The sequence below is a fragment of the Podarcis muralis genome, chromosome Z (genome assembly GCF_964188315.1).
Source record: "Podarcis muralis chromosome Z, rPodMur119.hap1.1, whole genome shotgun sequence".
In the NCBI taxonomy this organism is placed as follows: Eukaryota; Metazoa; Chordata; class Lepidosauria; order Squamata; family Lacertidae; genus Podarcis; species Podarcis muralis.
In genome coordinates this window covers 6,787,293-6,800,237 of record NC_135673.1, presented here as the reverse complement: position 1 = coordinate 6,800,237, position 12,945 = coordinate 6,787,293, and positions in this window count along the sequence as shown.

Here is a 12,945-nt window from a genome sequence, read left to right as displayed (position 1 = left end):
ACAATTCACAGTGTAAATATACTTCTGCCTCAAATCACACTGTCCTAAGATTCTTCTTCCTTTTTTGTATTATCATTATCATAATGGGGTTCTGAAAGCCTGAGAGCAGCTGGGAGAATGATAATAAGAGTTTACGATGGACGTGTTGTTTATAGGGTAAGTGTTTGCTGAATACAGAACCAGGCTACAGTGAGTCGCTTGGGACCATATTGTGTATTGGAATACACAGCGAAAGGCAGATCAGCACATACAGAAGACCAAGCTGGAGAGTTGGGGGTAGGGACAGGGGAATGTTTGTTTGTTTCATTTGTTATAGATCTCAATTTCATAAAAATACAGCAAGACGTTATGCAGCACACAAAATTGCAGTAAGATAAAACAATCAATAAAACATTAAAAACAAAAGAAAAGAAAACAACCATCAATAAATACAAGTTTGTAAAAAGAAATTCACATCTCAAAGGCCTGTCTGGAATAATGCTGCTTTTTATTCCTGCTGAAGCTCTACTGGCAGGGAGATCCACAGGGCAGGGCCTGCCACTGTAGAGGCTCAATTCCTAGTAACGGCCAACCAAACCTCTGCCATATTGGGAACCACAATAAGTAGTTGACAAACTTAATGTGAGCAAACAGTGTGATGCAGGAGCAAAATAGGCTAGTTACAGTTCTAGGCTGCATCAACATAAGTTTAGCGTCCATATCAAAGGTTCCATGCTATTCTGCCTTTGTCAGACCCCACATGGAGTGTTGTATATAGTTTAAGAAGCATATTGACAAATGGGAACATGTACAGATGGGGGTGACCAAGATGATAAAGGATATTCTAACTAAAGCAGAGGCTCCCAAACTTATTTTGTCTACCACCCCCTTTTCAGGAAAAAAAAAATACTCAGTGCCCCCTGGAAATCCACCTTATTTAAGCAAACAAACAGAACGATGCAGTGACAAATTTACACTCTTTTATGTTTCTATACTTGTATCTATGTCCTACAACACATTGAAGAAAGATGATGTAAATCAGACACATCAGTAAGTGCCATTACACAACAGATGTAACATGTATAAATGGTTTTTCAAAACTGGGCAAGGAGGTGGCCTAGGCCCCCTTATTTTTATTCAGCACCCCCCAATTGTACCTAAGGCTACTACAGTACCCCTGGACTGTTCCAGTGCCCTCCAGGGGGTGGTATCACCCACTTTGTTTGACAGTGGAATGGACTGCCTCAGGAGGTGGTAGGCTCTCCTTCATTGGAGGTTTTTAAAGAGAGGTTGGGTGGCCATTTGTCTGGGGTTCTTTGGCTGTGGTTCCTTCATTGCAGGCGGTTGGGCTACTTGACCTTTGGGGTACCTTCCAACTCTACCATTTTATGATTCTAAGTGCCCCATCGAAGGCTCTCGGGAATCGAGTTGGCACAAAAGGATTCAGGTAGTCCTTAAAGTACTTTAGGCTTAAATTGTTTTGGCTTTTTGCAGATTAACACATACCTGGCTTGGCAGCAAATTGACAACACGTGCATGACTGAATGCTCCACAAATCAAAAATCTTCTGCCAATGAGAAGCTACAAAGCTAGGGAGATTGGTTCTTTTCTAGGGACAGATCAATCCATTAGTTTTGGATCCTCTCGATTTCTAATTTTTCAGATTCTAAATTCAGTGCTCCAGGTTTTGTACTTTTAAAAAAATGCCTGTATGAAAATATGTCAGCAAGGATTCTATCTGTCATTAAACAATTTGTCTGGAGGTGAGAACTGCTTGTCAGACAATGCCTCTCCCCTCCTGACCAATACATTGATCCCCTGGGTTCTGTCTAAGTGTCTCTGTGCACGGGTACTTCCAGAGCTCACTTGCTATTAGCCCCATTGCCAAAGCCTGGGCAGCCAGAGTAGATGTCTACTGTTTTCTTTGAGGTTGGAAAGTACATGTTTTAGGACCCACCCTCTTCTTTCTACTGTAGATTGTGTTAACTGATTTTGATATTTTTCAGTTGCATTGGCCATCAGCTTAAAGGTAAAGGTACCCCTGCCCATACGGGCCAGTCTTGCCAGACTCTAGGGTTGTGCGCCCATCTCACTTAAGAGGCCGGGGGCCAGCGCTGTTCGAGGACACTTCCGTGTCACGTTGCCAGCATGACAAGCTGCATCTGGCGAGCCAGCGCAGCACACGGAACGCCGTTTACCTTCCTGCTGGTAAGCGGTCCCTATTTATCTACTTGCACTTAAGGGTGCTTTCGAACTGCTAGGTTGGCAGGCGCTGGGACCGAACGACGGGAGCGCACCCCGCCGCGGGGATTCGAACCGCCGACCATGCGATCAACAAGTCCTAGGCACTGAGGTTTTTACCCACAGTGCCACCCGCGTCCCGGCCATCAACTTGGATGGCTTTAAAAGACAGATTCATGGAGGATGAAACTAGCATGATGTCTATGTTCTGCCTCCAATGTCAGGGGCACCACTGGCAGAGGAAGAGGCGGGTGAGGGAGTGCATTGCCTCCGGCACCACAATCGCCATGGTGTGCCATTGCGGCTGCCCCCCTGCACTGGGCACCACACTCCCAGGATGTGCACCATGCCCCTGCGGACGGTGTGCCGTGCCCCTGGGACATGCACCATGCCTCTGTGGGTGGCGCGCTATGCCCCGGGATGTGCACCAGTCATGCCCCCGCCTGCTTTCTGCCCCCAGTGCCGGAGCATGAAGCTCCGCCATGAGGGGCATTATTTCTCTGAATACCAGTTGCTGGGACTCACAAGTGGTCAGGGAGCTGTTGGGTCCTGCTAGTAGGTTTCCCATAGGAATCTGGTTGGCATCTGGTTGATAAAAACAGGATTCTGGACTAAAAGGGGCATTGGCATAATCCTGCAGACTCTTATGCTGTTACTCCCCTTGGGATTTTATGGCGAAAGACTGGAAACAAAATTAAATAATACCAACAACAATAATAGCAGCCCTTTACATGTTGAGATCTTGATCACATTTGTTTTGTAATAAAAGATTACTATGAAACATATGAACTCCCCCCCCCCCCTAAGAAAAGCAATATGTAACTATTCTAAACTAGCAGGGAGGGCCTAGCACGTCTTGGGAACTTTTAGAAACAAACAAACAACAAAAATAAATCTGATTTTTTTAAACCGTTAGTGTAATTTGTTAATTTGGACCTGTCACCCCAAGGATTGGGTGAAGTCATGCCAAAGTCACATTTTGGTGTGGCATCTTGATTCAAAACATCAACCTAAGAATCCACCCACCCCCAAACACCACATGAGTCCTCAGGTCAAGTTTGGTGATGATATCTCAAGAGGTGGCTGAACTTATTCCAAAAATGGGCAAAGACACACACTAAAGTCATGTTTTTAGTCCATCATCTTGATTCAAAATGGCACCTGGCATCCAAATTGTCTATGAAGAAATCCTTGTACTGAGTTTGATGACAATATATCAAGAGGTGGATTAACCTGCAGAGAACATGCAGACAAACCATTTTCCAAAATACATAGTAGATAAAATAAGTTTTGCTAGGACTCACTGACCCAGAGAAAAGGATGCAGGTAGTTGTGGGAGAGATATAGATAGCCTTTGCGGTGCTAGCTGGCTATGCAGGGGTAAACCTTTTCAGCTGTTGAGAAGCAAACCATGGTTTTTCTCCATCAGTTATGAAAGAGAAGGTTCCTTTCTTTATTTCAAATATTCTTTAAGCCCTTTGGAATGATCTGCCCTGAATGTAGGAGATTAGACATAATTCCCCTGTCAATGCTTGCTTCTGACTAGCTGACAACTTATGCCTTCAGAGATCCCCTAAACTCATGGCTGAATATATTAGACAGAGGACAAGGGATGGGTACCAATTAGGATGGGAGAGAAGCAGGTGGGTTTTCTAGCAGCTGGATATTCAGTTCAATGTAATCACATGGAACAATGGCCAATGTGTATTTCCCCCTTCCTTGTCAACCTGAAATGGGGGCAGTGAAGGACAGGATTGGCTTTAAGAAGCAACTGGATAGCAAATTATTATACTATCTGGCCACTGATGCCCCATGGAGCATGACCTGATCTAACCTCCATTCTGGCAGTTTGAATATATTCACCCCTGCTAACACCAGTTTTGTCTCAATGCTGTGTTGTCCTGGAATAGCCTCTAGATCTTGTTGGACAACACCATGACCAATGGGATGACAGGAATTGTAGTCCAAAAACATCTGGAAGGCCACAGGCTCCCCACCCCTGGACTATGGGGGTGGGGATGGGTCAGAAACTATGCCTTGTAACTCAATGGTACAGTACAAGCTTTGGCTGAAAAGTCCTAGGTTCAATACTCATAGGATCATAGACCTGGAGAGTTGGAAGGGACCCCAATGGCCATTTAGCCCAACCCCCTGCAATGCAAGAATTTCAACTACAGCATCCATGACAAATGGCCATCCAACCTTTGCTTAAAAACCTCCAAGGAAGGAGAGTCTACCACCTCCCGAGTGAGACCATTCCACTCTTGAACAGTTCTTACTGTCATATGTTTCTTACTTCCTGATGTTTAGTCAGAACCTCCTTTCTTGTAACTTGAAGCCATTGGTTCGAGTCCTACTCTCCAGAGTAGGAGAAAACAAGCTTGCTCCATTTTGCTTGGGACAGCCCTTGAGATATTTGAAGATGGCTATCATATCTTCTCTCAGTCTCCTCTTTTCCAGGCTAAACATACCCAACTTCCGTAGCCATTCCTCATAAGGTTTCCAGACCCTTGATCATATTTGTTGCCCTCCTCTTCACACGATCCAGCTTGTCAATATCCTTTTTAAATTGTGGTGCGCAGAACTGGACACAGTACTCCAGGTGTGTCCTGGATCAGGGTCTACTTAAAGGGCCAGGTACCAGCAAAGGAGCTGGTGAGGCCTGGCAGCCCACCACACCTGGCCATCTCATTTCAGATGGAATGGGGCACCAGTGTCACTTCCCGATGACCTGTAAGCAACAGGTACTCTTTTCCAGGGGAAAACTGGGGGGGGGGGGGGCAAATGCAGTCCATGCCTAGAGTGCACAGGACAAACAGAAAACCAGTGGACCTGTGCTTTCTAGGCATGGGACAAGCGGAAGTATGGACAAGCTGTTGCTTCCCAGTGCTTTTCACCATCCTATGCCTTACTGAAACAAGTCTAAGGTCACACCCAGTGCTTTTTAAAGCATACCCCTAAACATTTTCTGAATCTTTGTACAGTGGACGCTTCGGTTGCGAACGTGATCCATGCGGGATGCACGTTCACAACTTGCAGCATTTGCATCCTGCGCCTGCACGTCTGCACATTTGCAGGGTTGCGATTCTGCGCTTCTGCGCATGCATGACCCCTGAAACCCAGAAGTAACCTGTGCTGGTACTTCCGGGTTTCAGCGGTCCGCAACCTGGAAAAAAAATGCAATCTGAAGCGTCTATAACCCAAGGTATGACTGCACTTTTGTCCATTTACTGTATTTATTTTTCCCAATTTGAACTATAAAATGGTAACTTTCTTGAGTCAAAATGAGAGTACCCCTAAACATTTTTTTTAAAGCACTGGTCACATCTACACCATAGTTTAAAGCACTCTTATACAACTTATAGTCACAGCTCCCCCCAAAGAACCCTGAGAGCTGTACTGACAAGGGTGCTGGGAATTGTTACTCTGTGACAAACAGAGCAGCTCCTAGGATTCTTTGGAGGAAAGCTTTAAGCATGCTTTAAATGTATGGTGTAGATGTGACCCAATTTTGGATGGGGAAGTGAGTGTGTTGTACAAGAGCTATAAACAAACTTTAATTGTGCAACCTGAATTTGTTAGAATGTGCTTGAACACAGCAATGGTCTGAAAGCACTCCAGAATACTGGGGTACACTCTAGTACTGGTCTCCTCTTTGCTTTTGGGTGCTTCTGGTAGCACCCAGACAGTCTGATAAAATATGTTTTTGTCACATTCATCTGCTGACATGATACCTTAAAAAAGAGAGGGAAAAACCTCCTCACTGTATGGATAACAAATACAATGATATAATTGGTCCCAAGATCCTACAGGGTAAATTATCTTGGGACAGAAGCCACCAAACACAATATTCCGAAGACCAGTCAAAAGAAAGGCAGCATTAAAAAAAAAAAAAAAAAAAAAAAACCTCCCCTCCAAAGAGTGATGTTAACACTGGCAGGCTTTTAGTTAAGGGTGGGTTTAAAAAAATAAAAAATAAAATCTGGAGAGCTTATGTTGCTGACCCAGTTTTTGTAAATACACACACTCAGCGCCACAATCCCCATCTTTAATAAGTCTGTGGCATCGAAAGCAGGTTTTGATGTAAAGTGAAGCTGGCAGGGGAGTTGAGCAACCTCTGTGCTTCTTCTTTAGCTGTGCCAAGATTGCACTCAAGGTGGCTTCAACCTTCAGTAAGGCTTGTCGTTATTTTTATCCACATGTATATGTATCTAGAGATCCACAGAGTCTATGCTAATAGTAGCAATCTCAATTCTCCAGTTCTCTGATCCTTACATAGCCCAAATACTACCATCCACACACAAGAGAGAGGAAACACCATGCTTTGCAGAAGTAAAATAATCCCAAACCCTTAGGAGATACTCCCACCCCATCCACACCAAATAATAGTTTAATAGGTAAGAATGAGTCCAGGTTCTAATTGTTTTCAGTCTTAAATTCAACTCTCCATATTTCTGCAGTTATTTGAATAATTTTTTTAAAAGAAAGTGAAACATTTTCAGCATTTTAGTGCTAATTTCCTCTAAAATGTACATTTTGGTATGCACAGGCAGCCTGCATGCATTTCATTCATGCATTCTTTTTATTTATATGCTGCTTTACCACAAAAAAATCATGCTCAAAGGATTCATTTCAAATAGCAAATATAATAACATACCAAAAAAACACATTCCAATACAGTGGTACCTCGGGTTGCAGACGCTTAAGGTTACAGATGCTTAAGGTTACAGAGACTTCGGGTTACAGAGGCTTCAGGTTACAGACTCCGCTAACCCAGCAATAGTACCTTGGGTTAAGAACTTTGCTCCAGGATGAGAACAGAAATCACGCGACGGCGGCGCAGCAGCAGTGGGAGGCCCCATTAGCCAAAGTGGTACCTCAGGTTAAGAACAGTTTCTGGTTAAGAACGGACGTCCGGAACGAAGTAAGTTCTTAACCCGAGGTACCACTGTACTATAAAGATAATAAAATTACTTTAAAACATGCAGCATCCAATAGCAAAAATTACAAGGGAACTTCACAGTTTCACCATAGTTCTAGAAACACCCAGGGGTGGAGGAAAGGGGAGCTGTGGGGGCAGCTGCTCCTGGTGTCACCACTGAGGGGGGTGACAAAATGCTGGGCAGCACTCACCGCGGGGCCTGCAGTGCGCCCACAGGCTCTGCACTGCCCCAAATGGTCTGCCCGCCGCCTCCCCCTCAGCTGTAGGGCAGCTGAGTGGGATGAGGCAGGTAGACTCCTCAGAGGCCCCACACAGCATCCTGCTCTGGCTGGCCCCATCCCTGCCGGCAGCTGGCCCCGCCCCTGGGTGCAGGGCACGCCCACTGCCCCAGGCGCTTGATCAGTTTGCTCCGCCACTGAAAACACCTCTCCCATGATGTTGCTCACAGTCCTTCTCCTGGGTTTCTTATAAGGCTTCTAAGAGAAAAGGGTGGGGTAACTGGAAAGACCCCTCCCATGATGTTGCTCACCTGTCTCCCTCCTGCCCACATGCTTAATTAGACATAAGGTAAAGGTACCCCTGCCCATACGGGCCAGTCTTGACAGACTCTAGGGTTGTGCGGTCATCTCACTCTAGAGGCCGGGAGCCGGCGCCGTCCGCAGACACTTCCGGGTCACATGGCCAGTGTGACATCGCTGCTCTGGCGAGCCTGCACCAGTGCAGCACACGGAACGCCGTTTACCTTCCCACTATAAAGCGGTCCCTATTTATCTACTTGCACTTTAAGGGTGCTTTCGAACTGCTAGGTGGGCAGGAGCTGGGACTGAACGACGGGAGCTCACCCCGCCACGGGGATTTGAACCACCGACTATACGATCGGCAAGTCCTAGGCACTGTGGTTTTACCCACAGCGCCACCCGCGTCCCTTAATTAGACATACAAACCCTAATTAAAGGCTGTGCCATGCTGCCAATTGAGTTCAGGCTCTGGATCCAGGTTGGGTTGCACTGAATCATTTCAGGTTGGATAGGGGCTGCTTTTAAGTTCTAGATTGGGCCTCAAATTGGATTTGGTGACCATGCTCAGCCCTACCAGATACTCTGGCAAAGAATAGCCAACAGATGCCCAATTATTAATTAATCTGCCTATCTTTTCTGGAGCAAAAGCACACTACATTTATAAACTTGTCATTTATTAAAATGCAACAATGTGAAACAATCAAAGAAAGAGACTGGTTCAGTAGTTAAAATGGAAACATAAAAGGATTATCTGCCAGGAAGGATATGAAGCTTGATTAATAGTTTTCAGGGGTTACTCAAGCCACATTATTTTGTAAAAATGCACTCCCACAAGATGCAGTGATGACCAACACCTTGGGTGGCTTTTACATAATTCATGGATGGAGGGTAATGCTCTATCAATGGCTATGTTCTACCTCAAATGTGGGAGGCAGTGTGCCTCTGAATACCAATTGCTAGAAATCACAAGTGGGAGAGAGTGATGTTGCACTCAGTTCCCACTTGTGGGCTTTCCAGGGGCATCTTGTAGGCCAGTGTGAGAACAGGATATTGAACTGGATGGGCACCTGGGCTGACTCAACAGGGTTCTTCTTATGTGACATTTTGTCTAGTCTGCATCTGCCAAGTAGGCAGAAAGCAACGTGCCTGGGTCATGAAAATGACCTTTGGATTGAGTATCTCTTCGTTAATTCTCATGCAGTCCATTACTGTTCCTTTAGGCTGATTTGGAAGCAGTCAGATCGGGCTATGGCAATCATGTTCAAGTCACCTTGAGCATTGTAAAGGCTTGCATGCCTGGCAGGGATTTCTCTCTCCCTCTGTTCTTGTTCATTGGGAAAGGTTTGTGCAGCAGAAATGCTCGGTGTGCTGTCAGCGAGTAGAGCTGCATTCTTGGAGTTGAAGGAAAACAGCACCTCCAAGTTTGCAAGCAAAGCAGGTGAGAAACTCTACTCCCCTAAAAATCCAATCCTACAATCAAGCTTCTTCAGACCTGATTAAAGAGGGGCTGGACAAAATGGAATATGTTTGCAAAAAGTCCAATATAAGAGTAATAACAGTAGAATAATAGAATCATAGAACTGTAGAGGAGCACAGCCAGAGAACCCCTGGCATCCAGACGCTGTCTGAAAACCTCCAACGAAGGAGTCTACTACCTTCTGAGGTAGTCCGCTCCATTGTTAAGCAATCCATTGGTTCAGGTCCTACCTTCTGAGGCAGCAGAAAATAAGCTTGCTCTATTATAATGATTATAATTATAATAATTATTATTTTAAGAAATGCACACACATTCTAACTTCTCCCAAATAACTTTTGCAGGTTGTCTCTTACTGTTTCCCTAGTAACTCCAACCATTTATTTATGGACCGCAATAAAGCCTCTGTGTGTGTGAACTTATTTATGTGCTTATTGATTTTCCTCCTCTTCAAATGGGTTTTTGGTTGGGGGCAGAGTGAGAAGCAGCAAAAGGTTAAAAAAACTTCATCTCTCGAGAGATAGCGATTTTTTAGGCAATTATTTGCATTAATTCATTAATTTGTTTATTCATTCATTCGTTTGTTTGTTTGGTTAAACTGTAGTATTTTTGTGGTTTAATAGAAATTGTCTTTGCAATATTTGCCCCAGAGGCTACTTAGGGGAAATCAGTTGCCTGCCCCAAGTTTTTGCCAGCTGTGGCCCCCATCATCACAACAGCCATCATTATCACAGAGTATTGGAAATGACAGCCACAGGTCCTGTAACTATGGTAATAAAATACTCATGTAACAGGTGTTTACTCTTTTCTTGCAACATCAAATTTTCTCATGAAAAGGGGCATCTTTTCACTGCAATTTATTCTGCACTAACTACTCCTTAACATTGTTGAACTTTACTTTCTTTCCCTCTAAAGTATCATGGCTCTCTAAAATGTTTGCTGCCCAAATCTGGAAAAAGGTGTAGGAAGAGAAGAGCTTCTAATGAAATTAGTAATCTCTGTGAAGTTGGGCAACGGGGTGAGGTAGGGACAGGTTATAATAAGCCAAGTTCTGGCTGGCTTAAGGCAGATGCTGGAAAATCTCTTGCTCACCAGATGTTGTTGGACTGCAGCTCCCATCATCCCTTTACAGTGGTCATGCTAGGTGGGACTGATGGGAGTTGGAGTCGAAGCATGAACAGCCACAGGTTCTCATTCCCTGGCTTAATGGGACTGATATAGTCATATAGGATACATGAGGATATGCATCATCAGAATGGGAGGAGGGAGTATGTCAGGAGTGCCAGCTTGGCCCCACAGCCATGGGTGCCCAGGACCGTAGGTGCTATGTAGTGCATGACCCTGGAACCAAAATTTGTGGGTACCCGGCCTGTTCATGGGGAATTTTATGGGTACTCAGGGCTTCTTCTGTGTCCTTTCCATCCAATTTGGTTTTGTAGCTCCCTAGTTTCTGAGCAGGGATAGATGAATATGCCAGTTTTGATTACTCTCAGCTTCTTATTTTTCTCCCAATTTTAAATTCAGTCCACATTTCCTCAGCAATTTTCAAAGAAAATCCTCATGAAAATTCACCAGCATTTTAGTTTGAATTTCTCTGAAAGTACACATTTATGTATACTATTTTGGCAAGTACACAACTTCCCCTAATATGTATGTTAACTTCACTAACGTACAGATTTTGTGCACATTTTTGTACAAGTTGATTCGTGAGCTGTATCATAAAATGCATAGAAATGCAAATTCCAAAGGATAGCTTTGTTTTGATTCATGTAACTAGTTTGAAAAGTGTGACTCTGCATGTCTTAGGAAGATGGGCAGATGAGAAAAATAGAGAGTGGTGGGGAGTCACCAGTCCACTGGAATGGATCCAGGAAAAGGTGATAAAAATGATTTAAGGGCTTAGAGAAGGGGTTGACCTATGTGGAAGGATTAAAGGAACTAATTATACACCACTCAGATAAAGAATGACTAAAGAGGTGGTTTAATAATCTCCTGTAAATACTTGGAGGGTGTCAGCATGAAAGATGGAGGCAGAATTATTTAGGGTAGTTCATTGGAGAGTTCATTTGAGTTAAAGGGGTGGTAGGAATCAGCAAATAACACTTAATCCTGCCATTAGGCCAATCAGCTCGATGATAAACAAGATGGGAGAAGGCTGAGTGATGGTGCAGGACTAAAATGCAGGCACAACTAGAGATGGGGGAGAAATTAGTCCATTTTGCCTTTTTGCAAAATTTAAAAGCTCAGAACACAATAAAAAAAAGTTTAAAATCACATATACATTAAAAAGCAGTTCTAGTTGTTCATTTACTTTTCAGAAGGGAACCCTTCTGACCTAGGGATGACCATCTGTCAGTATATTATACCAGTTTCCTCAACTGGGATATTTCAAGGGGCCGCAGATGAAATTATATAATTTATATAATTATAAAAATAATAATTATAAAAAATATAAATAAGACAGGTTCTATTTACAAACAAAATAGCTACCTTTCTACTGGTAGGACAGAGGGGCCACAGGAAGGAAACAAGGTCAGAAGGGGGCCACGGTCAGAAAAAGGTTGAGAAACACTGGATTATACTACTCCTAGGTGCTATTGAAGCTGAGGCTCCAATACTTTGGCCACCTCATGAGAAGAGAAGACTCCCTGGAAAAGACCCTGATGTTGGGAAAGATGGAGGGCACAAGGAGAAGGGGACGACAGAGGACGAGATGGTTGGACAGTGTTCTCAAAGCTACCAGCATGAGTTTGACCAAACTGTGGGAGGCAGTGGAAGACAGGAGTGCCTGGCGTGCTCTGGTCCAGGGGGTCACGAAGAGTCGGACACGACTAAACGACTAAACAACAACAAAGGTGCTAGTCATTATATGTCATATTTTAATTGCTGCTGCACAAAATTAGCCACCTTGTATATTGGTCCCAGGGACGCGGGTGGCGCTGTGGGTAAAAGCCTCAGCGCCTAGGACTTGTCGATTGCATGGTCAGCGGTTCGAATCCCCGCGGCGGGGTGCGCTCCTGTCATTTGGTCCCAGCGCCTGCCAACCTAGCAGTTCGAAAGCACCCCCGGGTGCAAGTAGATAAATAGGGACCGCTTTCTAGCGGGAAGGTAAATGGCGTTCTGTGTGCTGCGCTGGCTCGCCAGATGCAGCTTGTCACGCTGGCCACGTGACCCGGAAGTGTCCTTGGACAGCGCTGGCCCCTGGCCTCTTAAGTGAGATGGGCGCACAACCCTAGAGTCTGGCAAGACTGGCCCGTATGGGCAGGGGTACCTTTACCTTTTATATTGGTCCCAGCTCCTGCCCACCTAGCAGTTCGAAAGCACCCTTAAGTGCAAGTAGATAAATAGGGACCGCTTACCGGCGGGAAGGCAAACGGCGTTCCGTGTGCTGCACTGGCTCGCCAGAGCAGCGATGTCACACTGGCCACGTGACCCGGAAGTGTCTGTGGACGGCGCCGGCTCCTGGCCTCTAGAGTGAGATGAGCGCACAACCCTAGAGTCTGACAAGACTGGCCCGTATGGGCAGGGGTACCTTTACCTTTTATATTATACTGGGATTATTATTTAGGAGCAGCAGAGTGGCAAGAAACAATTCAGAACTCCCAGTTTATTTCTGGCGTATAGGCAAGATAAGGTCAGAGCATAAATCTCTGTAAAACAAGCACTGGAGAAGCACATGTTCTACAATTTCAGTTTGGCCAGAGTCACAGGGACAGCATCTCTCCAAATAGGGGATTTTTCTATAGTGACCTTCAAGAACAGCAGAGGGGAGAGCACAGTATCGAGCCATG